This window comes from Prunus mume, linkage group LG3 (assembly GCF_029339155.1).
Source record: "Prunus mume cultivar Tortuosa linkage group LG3, ASM2933915v1, whole genome shotgun sequence".
In the NCBI taxonomy this organism is placed as follows: Eukaryota; Viridiplantae; Streptophyta; class Magnoliopsida; order Rosales; family Rosaceae; genus Prunus; species Prunus mume.
This window is the reverse complement of record NC_142700.1, coordinates 3,936,256-3,950,138: the sequence shown is the minus strand read 5'-3', so window position 1 is coordinate 3,950,138 and position 13,883 is coordinate 3,936,256.

Here is a 13,883-nt window from a genome sequence, read left to right as displayed (position 1 = left end):
GCAAACTTCTGGGCCATTATCACCAGTTTCTAAATTTATTTGTAAAAAGGGAATAAACATCGCTAAATACTAAAAACAAAGAAGTTTAAAAGTAAACTCAACTAGACATTATCCCAACAATCTTCCTTAGAAACCACCCAAAAACCATTTTTCTCGGGTGTGTCTATTGCTTTTGAATTGGGTTTCCCGATATCCAACCCCCATTTTAGTGTTTTAGTGAAACTCCATAAAAAAAAAAAATATGTGCCATTTGTTTTATTTTTTATTTTTTATTTTATTTTTAGAATTAAGAAAAAATAACATTGGTATTATGCATAAAATTAGGATTTATTATCTGATTTTGTTTTTAATTTTAATTTTTTAATATGAAAAAATGATTACTATATTATCTCTTTAATTAATAATTTCAATTCTTAATATTTAAATTAACCAAAGGCATTCTCTGGTATTTGTGTTTCGCCATTCTCTGCACTTTATAGTTGAAAACTTGTGTAAAAAATATAGTGCCCGGATCCGCCCTATTTATTTTTTAAAAGACCTCTCTCGATGAAATTTAATTTAATTAAGAGAAAAAACCTATTAATTTATAAAATTGTGTCGACAAAGTCAGGAGAAGTGTTTATTTAATTTTAAAAATATTTGTAACACCCCGACCCCAAATTTATCCCATGTTTTAATTTATTTAAGTGGAATTAAGAAATTACCCGTGTAATTTTGGTCACTTTTTATCCGGAAGGAATTTGGGAATTCCATGAGTTGCAGTTGCGTAGGCACGGTGAGATGAGTCCGTAGACACAGCGGTAGTGGGCTCGAATTGGAGATTTAACGAGAGAGATTTTGGCGATCAAATGAAGCTTGTTGTGGCATAATCGTAATTATTTTGAAATGAGTTTGGTTAAAAGATTTTCGGAATTTACCCCTCCTTCTCTCTCTCTCCCTCTCTCTCTCTCTTCTCCCTTCTGCGATCTCCCCTCTCTCTTCATCCGAAAACCACCACATCGCCACCACCATCACCACCCGTCCGAGGACCGGTTCCGTTCGAACCGCCACCTCTCCTCTCTCTTCCCCAGCCGAAACCCTCGGGACTCGTGCAGCGTTTTGGAACTTCCGCCGCTCGATCTCTCTCCTCCGCCACCATTTCCGGGGTAAGGTTGAGGTATGGATTCTCATCCTATTTTCTGATGTTCTAGCTGATGGTGGGATAGGTTTTGCATCAGATTTTGCAGGTTAAATTCACGAATTTGGAACCTAGGTTTTGGCCGGTTTTCAATTTGAAATTCCGGCCACTTGCCGGTCCGAATTTTTGGGGTATGCCCAAGTAGTTGACAAAAGTTGACTCCATTCTTCGAGGTAGTATCCTAGGATTGGAAGGAGTCTTGGTTCGTACGATTTGGAGATTTTCCGGCGATATTTCTACACACCACGCGCTGCCGGCGCGTGTGGCGTGGGCAAGGTTGGTGAAGCTGTTTTTCATCCTGATGAGATCCTCTAGGATGTCACGAGTGCGTAGGATTTTGCGGATCTCAATTTGGATATCGTTTGAGTATCGAACGGAATATCGCATATTGCGTTATCCGGGTTCGATAAGGTTCTGGACCGTTGGATCGTTTCAAACTGAAGTATAATATGTTGATTTAGGTACTCTTACCAGAAACCTGTAGGAATTTGCGGATCGTGAATCGGAGCCCCGGATGTTCCGATTCAATAATTTAAGTTTGGGAATCGCGACTACGTCGATCGGGAGCGAATTCAAACGAGGACCTTAGGATATTCCTCTGGACGTACAAACTTGGGATTTAAGTATTTTCTTTCGTGAATTTCCGGGAAGTACGTGATGTTAATCAAGGATTTGTATCTCGACATAGGTACTTTCGGTTGATCATAATTTGGAGGCGTGGACCCTCGGGGCCGGGTAGCGTTTGGGATTATTTGTGACCGTGGACTTTGTTTTAAGTTCATATGCATCCCAGGAGGGTTTTTAGAATTTATGGAAGCTTTGTGCATATGTTGAGTTAAATGGTGATTTTGCGATTTAATAAGCATTTGATTGATATGATTTGAATATGCGAAATTATATATCTTGGCTATATTGAGGTTTGCATGAGTATGGATATATATATATATATATATATATATATTGTGTGGAAGTATGATGATTATGTTGATGTAGATTTTGGGATGGCTATCTATATTGTCTATGTATAGAGTATGAGAGGTTGTTGTGGTGAGGTTGTGGAAAGATGTGAATTTGGGGGATGGTTGTGAGATGTATGAGTATGGTAGGTGAGTACCATTCCCCAGTTACTAGGCTTCCCACACACGTCGTGGCATGCGGTGGGGTGGGAAGGCCATGAGATTGCGGGTCTCACACATGTCGTTGGCGATGTCGGTGTGTGAGACACTTTCCATACGATGTCGTTGGCGATGCGGCGTATGGGAAGAGTATGTATATTGTTTGAGTATCATCACACACGTCCGTTGGCGCGTGGGGTGATGATACCGCTCTGCGCGTAGGACTTGTTATGAGATTTGTGAGCTACACGTGTCGTTGGCGATGCAGCGTGTGAGCTATAGGAGTTCAGTCCCGGTTGGACTACTCATCCCTAGACGCGGAGTTAGTGTTCGAAATCCTGCGTGCAGTTAACAATCCCGGTTGGATTGTCTCCATTACATTAGTATGGGTGAAGCAGTATATTATATTAAAGTCCTAGCTATATATATATATATTTATATATGGGTATTTACGGGTTGATGAGAGTTGTATATCATGGGGACATGAGTGGTGGATTTGAGTTGTGGAGTTGTTTTGGACTTTGGGATATTGTGTTTTGAGTTTTGGTTTTCTGAATTGTGAAACTGCATGCTAGAGCATTATTTTTACATGGTGGGGTTACTATGTTGATTTAAAGTGAAACTTTCTTTACATCCACTCACATATTTCTGTTTTGCATGAGTTGCTTTTGGAGGCATTCGAGCAAGTCACGAGCTCGAACTTGTCGTCGATTGTTAGGTCAGTATAAATTCTTTCTACTCCCTATTTGTTGTAAACAAATTCTGTAAACGCTTCTGTTATCGCCCATGTTAGGCTACTACTTGAGGCCGGATGCCATTTTGTGTTGGATTGTTGTATGTTAAAAGCATGCTGGCATTGGAATATATTATGATGTAAATTATGTAGGTTGAATATTGTTGGGTTTGAGCACTTTACAGGGAGACTCTGCCAAAATTTTGGTAGGATGTCTTGGATTTTTAGTAAGTGGGCCCGGCATCATTGTGATGTCGGCACCAAGACGGGATCCGCCTCGGGTTTAGGGAAATGCAGGCGGGTCTGTCGATATCGAGCATTAGGTTCATTTTCCTTCGACACTTGCACTTTTGCTGCATTGTTGATCTAATGATTTGATGGTTTCTTTGTGTAGAACCATGGAAACTCGCCGACCAAGAACACGAGGTCGTGGTCAGAGATGGGGCCCAAATCCTCCACCACCATCTCCGTCACCACCTCCTTCACCTCCAGTTCCATCTCCTCCACCATCTCCACTGCCGGAGAGAATGCCTTGGACTTGCGCCATGTCTTTGAGTCAATTCACCCATACGATAACTCTTGCTTAAGCGGGGCGTAAGAAAGTTCGGAAATCAAAGGGTGAAAGAACTCGGAGCCAAAGAGTTCATGGGTGGCCTGATCCGTGAGGCCGAGTGTTGGATTCTTGATGTGGAGCGAATCTTTGAGGTACTGGAGTGCTCGGATGAAGATAGAGTCCGTTTGGCTACCTTTACGCTAAAGGGAATGCTTATCACGGTGGAAAGCTGCAAAAGGGTTATAAGAATCCAGTGCTATTACAGGAGGAATTCCAAAGAATCTTTTCCGATCAGTTCTATCCACCTTCCTATCGCTATGCCAAAAAGACAGAGTTCTTATATTTGAAGCAAGGATCAATGTCGTTGGCGAATATGAGCATAAGTTTAATGGCGAGGTTTGCACGAATTAGTGGTAGCTCTTGAAGAGGATCGGTGCGGAGCGTTTTGAAGGCGGTCTATGGTGGGAGATTCGGTCAGTAGTTCCGCTAGCACGTATCCCAACATGAGAGCTTTAGCTCAAGCTGCCGACAGTATCTAGGACATGTGCTTTGGAGTGCGAGGAAGACGCCGCGAGATGCGCAGGATTGGGTGGCTCAAGTCGGGCCCATCCAAGAGAGGAGGATCTAGTTCCAGCTTAGTGGTGGATGGTCGGGTGGGCGAGATCCGATTCGTAGTGGGAGATCGGTTCTCGTCCCAGCATGGACTCGATTTTGAGCGGCGGCCTGCATCTAGCACAGCTAGGACTCCTCGAGCGGTGGTTGACATGTTACTGATTGCGGGCGGATGGGGCATTTTGCAAAGGATTGCCTAATTCTATTCAAGGGTAAACCAAGCACGGTAGCGGCCCAATATGCTATTTTGTGGGCAGTCAAGGCATACTAAGAGGATTTGCCCGATTTATCACGGTGATATACGGTGCGGGATCGGGCCAGGGCGGTATTATGGGTCGCGCCAGTCGGGTGGTGCTACTTCCTCTGCGGCGGGATCTTCCAAAGATGCGAGGCACCGTCCATCTTCTCGGGAAGAAGTGGCGAAATTCAAGGGGTCACCTGGCGTTCTACCACTCGAGCTAGGGTGTTCTCTATGACCAGGAGGAGGCACAGAGCCACTCCGGACGTGATTGCTGGTATGATCCCTATTTTCGCTATCTTGCTCGTGTTTTAATTGACCCCGGGGCCACACATTCTTTCGTAGCACACAACTGCATCTTATGCGGTGTGAGACCGACACCTATGACAGGAAGTTTTAGTATTTCTACCCACGAAGTCATGTATGCACGGGTATTGAGAGAATGCTATGTTCGGGTAGAAGATGCGTGGTTGGAAGCCAATTTGATCCCTTTAGAATTGGTGGATTTGGATGTTATTTTGGGGATGGATTGGCTAGAGAAGCATCATGCGTCAGTGGTTATTCTGGGAAGGAAGTGACACTCGAGTCCAGGGACCCAAAGTGATTTTCGGGAACGTAGAATTCTCCTACTTGCCTTATCTTTGCTATTACACTAAGAAATTACTCGAGAAAGGGTGTGAAGGATTTCTAGCTCATATCATCGACACAGAGATCACTTTGAATCTGGAAGATATTCCTGTTGTTAGTGAGTTCCCTGATGTCTTTCCAGATGATCTTCCTGGGTTACCTCCTGAAAGGGAAATTGAGTTCACTATTGAACTTCTTCCAGGCACCAATCCTATCTATCTAACTCCTTATAGGATGGCACCAGCTGAACTCCGGGAGCTTGAAGATTCAGATTGCAGGAATTAGTGGATATGGGTTTCATCCGACCTAGTATTTCCCCATGGGGTGCACCGGTGTTGTTTGTGAGGAAGAAGGATGGGACTATGAGGTTATGTATTGATTACCGGCGGTTGAATAAGGTGATGATCGTAGGTATCCTTACCGCGGATTGATGATTTGTTTGATCAGTTGAAGGATGCCAAGTATTTCTCTAAGATTGATCTGAGGTCAGGATACCATTAGTTAAGGATTAGAGAAGAGGATGTCCCCAAGACCGCATTCAGAACGCGGTATGGTCATTATGAATTTCTGGTGATGCCGTTCGGATTGACGAATGCTCCAGCAGCATTTATGGATCTCATGAACAGAGTGTTTCGACCTTATTTGGATCACTTTGTGATTGTGTTCATAGATGATATCTTGGTTTATTCTAAGACTTTGGAAGGGCATAAGAAGCACCTGAGGTTGGTATTGAGGACTTTAAGGAGGAAGCAACTCTATGCCAAATTTAGCAAGTGTCAGTTTTGGCTGGATAGAGTGGTGTTCCTTGGACATGTAATCTCAACGGAAGGGATTTATGTGGACCCACAGAAGGTTGAGGCTATTGTGAATTGGGTACAGCCCACAAGTGTAATGGAAGTACGAAGTTTTCGGGGTTAGCAGCTTACTATCGTCGATTTGTGGAAGGGTTCTCTTCGATAGCAACACCTCTCTCGCGGTTGACAAGGAAGGACGTTGCATTTGAGTGGACGGAAGAGTGCGAACAGAGTTTTCAGGAGTTGAAGAGCGGTTAACCACACTTTGTCTTGGCTCTTCCCGATAACTCGGGGCTTTGTGATCTGACAGTGATGCATATTTGCAAGGATTGGGATGTGTTCTAATGCAACATGACCGGGTGATTGCTTATGCCTCGAGGCAACTCAAAAAGCATGAGCGAAATTATCCAGTCCATGACTTGGAACTTGCTGCAGTAGTGTTTGCTCTGAAGATTTGGCGACATTACTTGTATGGTGAGACCTGTCAGATTTTCACGGATCATAAGAGCCTCAAGTATTTCTTTACTCAGAAGGAACTGAATATGAGACAACGACGCGTTGGTTGGAATTGATCAAGGATTATGATTGTACGATTGAGTATCACCCAGGCCGAGCTAATATGGTTGCAGATGCTTTGAGTAGGAAGATCACTGCGAACTTAGCCCATATTAAAGCGGCCTACCTTCCGTTGTTGGTGGAACTACGGAAAGATGGAGTAGAAATGGAGATGACTCAACAAGGTGGAATCCTTGCTAGCTTGCATGTGAGACCCATTATGGTGGAACGGGTAATTGCAGGCCAGTTGGGAGATCCTATACTCTGTAGGATAAGGGGAGAAGTAGAAAATGGAACACGGAAAGACTATGCTATAAGGGGAGACGGAGCCTTGGTAAAAGGAGCTCGTCTATGTGTACCTAGTAAGAATGTTGAGTTGAAAAGAGAAATCATGGAGGAAGCTCATTGTTCCACTTACACTATGCATCCGGGTAGCACGAAGATGTACCGGACGCTACGGGCATATTATTCATGGCCGCATATGAAGGGAGACTTTGCTAAGTATGTGAGCAGATGTTTGATATGTCAACAAGTGAAGGCTGAGCGACAGAAGCCATCGGGACTCATGCAACCACTTCAGATTCCTGAATGAAAGTGGGAGCGTATTGCCATGGATTTTGTTTTTAAGCTTCCACGTACTTCAAATGGGCATGATGGAATTTGGGTGATAGTGGATAGACTTACCAAGTCTGCTCATTTCCTACCCATTAAGGAGACCTATCCTTTGACAAGGTTGGCAAAACTTTTTGTGGATGAGATTGTCAGATTGCATGGAGCACCTGTGTCCATTGTATCGGACAGGGATCCTAGGTTCACTTCTCGATTTTGGAGGTGTTTACAAGAAGCTATGGGTACTAGATTGCAGTTCAGATCTGCTTTTCACCCACAAACCGATGGAAAATCGGAAAGGACTATCCAGACTCTGGAGGACATGTTGAGGTCCTGTGTATTACAGTTTAAAGATGCATGGGATGTTCACCTTGCCTTGGTGGAGTTTGCTTATAATAACAGCTACCATTCGAGTATTGGGATGGCTCCTTATGAGGCGTTGTATGGGAGGCAGTGCAGGACTCCTATTTGTTGGAATGAAGTGGGTGACAAGAAACTGGAAAAAGTGGATAGTATCCGAGTCACAAATGATAAGGTGAAGATGATAAAAGAGAAGTTGAAAACTGCACAAGACCGACAGAAGAGTTATGCAGATAACAGGTCCAAGGATCTTGAGTTTGCAGTTGGGGATTGGGTGTTCTGAAGTTATCTCCTTGGAAGGGTGTGATGAGATTTGGGAAACGTGGGAAGTTAAGCCCTCGTTACATTGGACCCTATGAGATCACGGAACGAATTGGACCTGTTGCTTATAGACTAGCCTTACCCCCAGAACTATCTCGAGTTCATGATGTATTCCATGTATCCATGCTCCGGAAATACATGCCAGATCCTTCTCATGTATTAGAATACCAACCTGTGGAATTAGAAGAAGATTTGTCGTATGAGAAACAACGATCAGATCTTGGATAGGAAAGAACAGAAGTTGCGTTCTAGATCCATCCCGTAGTGAAAGTTTTGTGGAGAAGCCAAACTGTTGAAGAAGCTACTTGGGAACCCGAAGAGCGATGAGGCCAAGTATCCTTATCTCTTCCATTGACAGTACGTGAATTTCGGGGACGAAATTTCTATAAGGAGGGTAGAATGTAACACCCCGACCCCATTTATTTCCTATTTTAATTTAATTAAGAGAAAATATTAATTTACTCTTGGGTTAAGGGTAATTTTGGTCACTTTCGTATCCGGGAAGGTTTTGGGGCCATGAGTGAGTGCAGTTGCGTAGGTGGTCTTGAGGCGAAACCGTAGAGCAGTGGTATGCTTGAATTGGAGATTTAACGAAGTTTTGGCGATCAAAACTTGTTGAGCAGTAACTGTAATTATTTCGAAGTAAGTTTGGGGTAAAATCAGATCTTTCACATTTACCCCTCACTTCTCTCTCTCTCTCTCTCTCCGCGTCTTCTCCTTCTGCGATCTCCCCTCCCGAGTTCTTGTTCATCAGAGCAGAAACCACCACATCGCCACCACTTCGACCACCCCGTCAAGCGAGACCGGTTCAGTTCGAACCGCCACCTCTCCTCTCTCTTCCCGCCAAGACACAGAAACCCTCGGGACTCGCGGAAAATGCGGCGTGGCGGAATTGTTGGAACTTCCAGCCGCTCGATCTCTCCTCCACCACCATTTCCGATGGGTAAGGTGAGGTTTCTCATCCATTTTCTGTGTTCTAGCTGGCTGTGGGATAGGTTTTGATAGATTTGCAGGTTAAATTCACGAATTTGGAACCTAGGTTTTGGCCGGTTTTCAATTTGAAATTCCGGCCACTTGCCGTCCGAATTGGACGTTGCCGTAATTGAAAAAGTTGCTCCATTCTTCGAGTAGTATCTAGGATTGGAAGGGTGGTTCGTAATTTGGAGATTTTCCATCGCCGAAAATTTCTCTACACACCCGCACGCTGCCGGCGCGTGTGGCGGTGCGTGGGCAAGGTTGGTGAAGCTGTTTTTCATCCTGATGAGATCCTTAGGATGTCACGAGTGCATAGGATTTTGCGGATCTCAATTTGGATATCGTTTGACTATCGAACGGATTTCGCATATTGTGCGTTATCCGGGTTCGATAAGTTCTAACCGTTGGATCGTTTCCAAACTGAAGTATGTTGATCTAGGTACTCTTAGAGCATCTCCAACCGAAATGCCAATTCCAACGTGGCAAGTTTTAACCCAAAAAAAAGACATTTTAAGCCTTCCAACCGTGATGCCAAATCCTAGTTGGATTGACATCCTTCACTTTTGCTGTCAAAATTGACGCCAAGATGTTGAGATGTCTTTTTATTTTTTATTATTATTTTAATGCTAAGCCCACTTTCTTCTCTCTTCTTCCATGTATAGTTCTTAACTCTATTTAATATTTTACTCTTAAATATCGGGCCCACCCGCCTTTAATAATAAAATAAAATGTATATTTGACATCTTGGTTGGATAAAGAGTTTTACAATATGTCAAATTGCCACATCAGCCATCAAATTTAAATTTGATGTTTGGTATTTGACATCTCCCTTGGAGATGCTCTTAGAAACCTGTAGGAATTCGCGGATCGTGAATCGGAGCCCCGGATGTTCCGATTCAATAATTTGAAGTTTGGGAATCGCGATTACCGTACGATCGAAGCGAATTCAAACCAACGGACCTTAGGATATTCCTTGGACGTACACGCACCGGGAACTTGGGGATTTAAGTATTTCCTTTCGTGAATTTCCGTTTTGGAAGTACGTGATGTTAATCAAGGATTTGTATCTCGACATAGGTATCTCGACTCAGAAACTTACTGGAATATGTGTTGGGAACAACTTTCATTATCACCAGTTAAAATGGATTGTCTAAGTTCATAGACATGCTTCCTCTGTACCTGGGAAAAGGAATAAACAATTGGCAGAGGTAGTTTTGTCGTGACGTCTAATCTGTAAATATTTGGGAAAAGACGTGTGCCAACGAAATTTCGTCGGGAGAAGTGTTTATGTTTAAAAAAAATTATGTGCCATTTGTTTTATTTTTTATTTTTTATTTTATTTTTAGAATTAAGAAAAGATAACATTGGTATTATGTTCCATAAAATTAGGATTTATTATCTGATTTTGTTTTTAATTTTAATTTTTTTAATATGAAAAAATGTGAATTTACTATATTATCCTCATTTAATTAATAATTTCAATTCTTAATATTTAAATTAACCAATGGCATTTTCTGGTATTTTGAATATTTCACCATTCTCTGCCTTTTGCTTTATAGTTGAAAACTTGTGTAAAAAATATAGTGCCACGGATCCGCCCCCCTATATATATATATATATATATATATTTTAAAAGACCTCTCTCATGAAATTTCGTTGTACAGTGCATTAGACCTCTCCCGATGAAAGTTAAGTCGGAAGAGGTGTTTTTGTTGCGAAAACCTAATCCTGCAAATTTTTGCCTGCATAAAATTGTGCCGACAAAGTTTTGTCCGGAGAAGTGTTTATTTAATTTAAAAAATATTAAATTTGTGTCTTTACTTTTTTTTTGTCCAACTTCTTTAATTTAATATTCGTAATTGAGTAATATCTTATCCTTTTTGAATTACTTTAATTAGTAATTATTATTTCTTTAGTGAGTATTTAAATATGTTACTTATTTCATAAATTGCTCAATAAAATTATTTTAAATTACTTTGTGAAATTTTCAAACCTAATTGTATTCAAATTGAAATTGAAAGGATATGTCAAAAACGAAAAAAATAAATTGCTTATTTTCGTTTCAGTGTTTTAATTAAATTTCTCTAAATCCCAAGAGCCCCAAGGCCCAAGTCTTTGATTAATATAATTATCATTAATCAGCACCAAATCCAAAGCCGAGCCTATAGCCAAGCCCATTACCACAACTCTCCAATGTTAAACACACTTACCAAACCACCATAGTGCTTTGTTTATAAGGACCTTTATATGATTGTGGATTTTCGATGTGAGGTGTTCACAAAGGGCGCCTCAAAAGAATATCTTCACAGTGTAGTCAGGCGGTTGTACTCCAAAAAATAAAATATTTTAAAAGTTCAGCCGCACGGCTATACCCTTTAAGTAGCTTGCTTTTTTAATTACTTTGATTAGTAGTTATGTTTTACTTAGTGAATATTAAAGGAAAAAAGAAAAAAGAAAAAATGAATTACTATTTATTTAGTAATATAATTCATGAAGTTAATTAAAAAAAATTAATACTAATTATTCATGAAATAAATAATAATTAAAATATAATTACTAATTTAATTAATTAAATAAGAAATATATATTATTTAATTACTAACAATAAAATTTTAAAAAATTAATTAATATAAACATAGGGATGTGGTCGGCACAAGTCTATTAGACCTCTCCCGATGAAATTTCGTCGAGAGAAGTGTTTATTTAATTTATTTAATTTTTTTTTAATTTTAAAAATATAAAATTCGTTTCTTTACTTTTGTTTTTGGCCAACTTCTTTAATTTAAGAATAATACTAGTCTTACCACATTTTTTATACCACATGATGTGTGATGTGTACATACCACATCATGTAAAATACTAGTTTATGTTTTTCTAATTTTATTTATTAAAATATACTTCATTCATTTAATTAATGTGACATATGATATGGACATGCTATATCATGTGGTATAGAATTGTGGGATAATAATGTGGTAAGTGTAGCATTACTCTTAATTTAATACATGTAATTAAGTAATATCTTATCCCTTTTGAATTACCTTAATTAGTAATTATGTTTTAATTATTATTTCTTCAGTGAATATTTAAATATATTACTTATTTCATAAATTGGTCAATAAACAGTAATTAATTATTTTAAATTATTTTGTGCAATTTTCAAACCTAATTTCATTCAAATTTAAATTGAAAGGATATGTCAAAAACGAAAAAAAAAAATGCTTATTTTCGTTTGGATGTCTTAATTAAATTTCTCCAAAGTCTAAGAGCCCCAAGGCCCAAGTCTTTGATTAATTTAATTATTATTAATGATGGACGAATTTCCGGAACCCGAGACGAACCTGCGGAGACCACGACATCACACCCACGCCGGGTTCACTCCTTAAATCTACGTCCTCGTTTACCCTAGAGGATTAAGGGCACGAGACTTCCCAAAATTTGTGAGTCTCCCTATAAATTGAACATTTCCAAATTTCCACATGCAAAAAACACATTTTATAACCCAACCGTGCACAATACAATCTCATGCAATTTATAAATGGCCTCCGGCCTTCAAATGATTCTAGCAAATGCCCACAAAGTTTTAAAATAACTTAATGCATCAAACATGCATATAACAATTTCAAAATCTACTCACGCACCTTCACTCACTTAGTCCCCAGGACAAGCCTCAATTCAACCAAGTTTTGGGACCAACAACAAGGTCCAAACCAATCCCAATAAGACCACCTAAGTGGGGTCTAATCTGTTGCACTAGTAACTTTAGGTCGCCTCGTTCTACTAAGGATCAAGCCACACGTAGCTCTTTCGTATCTATCCTGGCTCCTAATATCAAATAAACCATTACACCATACAAATACATAATCCCCTCATACGACGGACCTCGTATGGAACCTATCTGCCAGGATAAACCTACGACACGTGAGAACCCAATAACATATCACATAATCCCCTCATACGACGGGGCCTTGGCCTCGTATGGGTCAATCAACTCGCGGCTAATCCAAAGGCGCGTCGACCTCACTGGCTACATTCTCACCCTCACACAACCATACCTCCTCATACGTTAATCCAAAGGCGCGTGCGACCTCACACTAGGCACGCTACATTCTCACTACATTCTCACCGACCATCACACAATCACATCTCCCATCATACGTCCGGGGCCACGTGTGGGGTCCAACACGACTAATCCAAAGGCGCGTGCGACCTCACCGGGCTGGCTACATTCTCACCCCACACAACCATACCTCCTCATACGCCAATGCGACCTCTGGGCACGGCTACATTCTCACCGGCTGGCTACATTCTCACCACCATCACACAATCACATCTCCTCATCGTCGGGGCCACGTATGGGTCTGCAGGCTAATCCAAAGACGCGCGGCGACCTCACCGGGGCCGGCTACATTCTCACCCTCACACAGCCATACCTCCTCATCGTCCGGGGCCCGCCACGTGGGTCAATAATCCAAAGGCGCGTGCGACCTCCTGGGCTGGCTACATTCTCACCACGGCTACATTCTCACCAACCATCACACAATCACATCTCCCTCATCGTGGGACACACCGCCACGTATGGAGTTGTCAACATGCTTAATCCAAAGACGCGTGGGACCTCCTGCTACATTCTCACCCCTCAACATGATCACAATATGGAAGTACGTGGGGTAGTGCGTATATGTAAGCTAACATTCAATCGCTTTAATTACTTTTAAACATCCACACAATTTAAATATATAATTCTAATTTCTAATCTTATATAAACCTCAACCAATAAAGCATTCCATAAACTCCCCCATTTAAATTCATCAATTATCCTAAACCCACAAAATCCATTTAGCTCAACAACGCTCCAGACCTATCACTAAGGTCATTCTAACCCGGGATGGTAGAACTACAACGAAAGTCTAGCGGTCAACCCAGGGTCAAACTACCCAAACTTGGTCAAACAGGCCCGCGGGGCCCACGACCTCCAAATTCCGATCCGAAAGATCCTATAGGTTCTACAGGCTCTAGGACACATGTCCTGCAAGTTTGGTCCAGATCGGACGGTCGGATCGCTCACGATCGCACGATCGGACGATCACTAAAACCCTAACCCTAGGGTTGGCATTTTCGGAGTATCCGGGACTCCATGTTATGATCCGTCGAATCCTACACGATCCAGTAATACCTAGATCAACATATTATAATTTCAGGACCATCCAACGG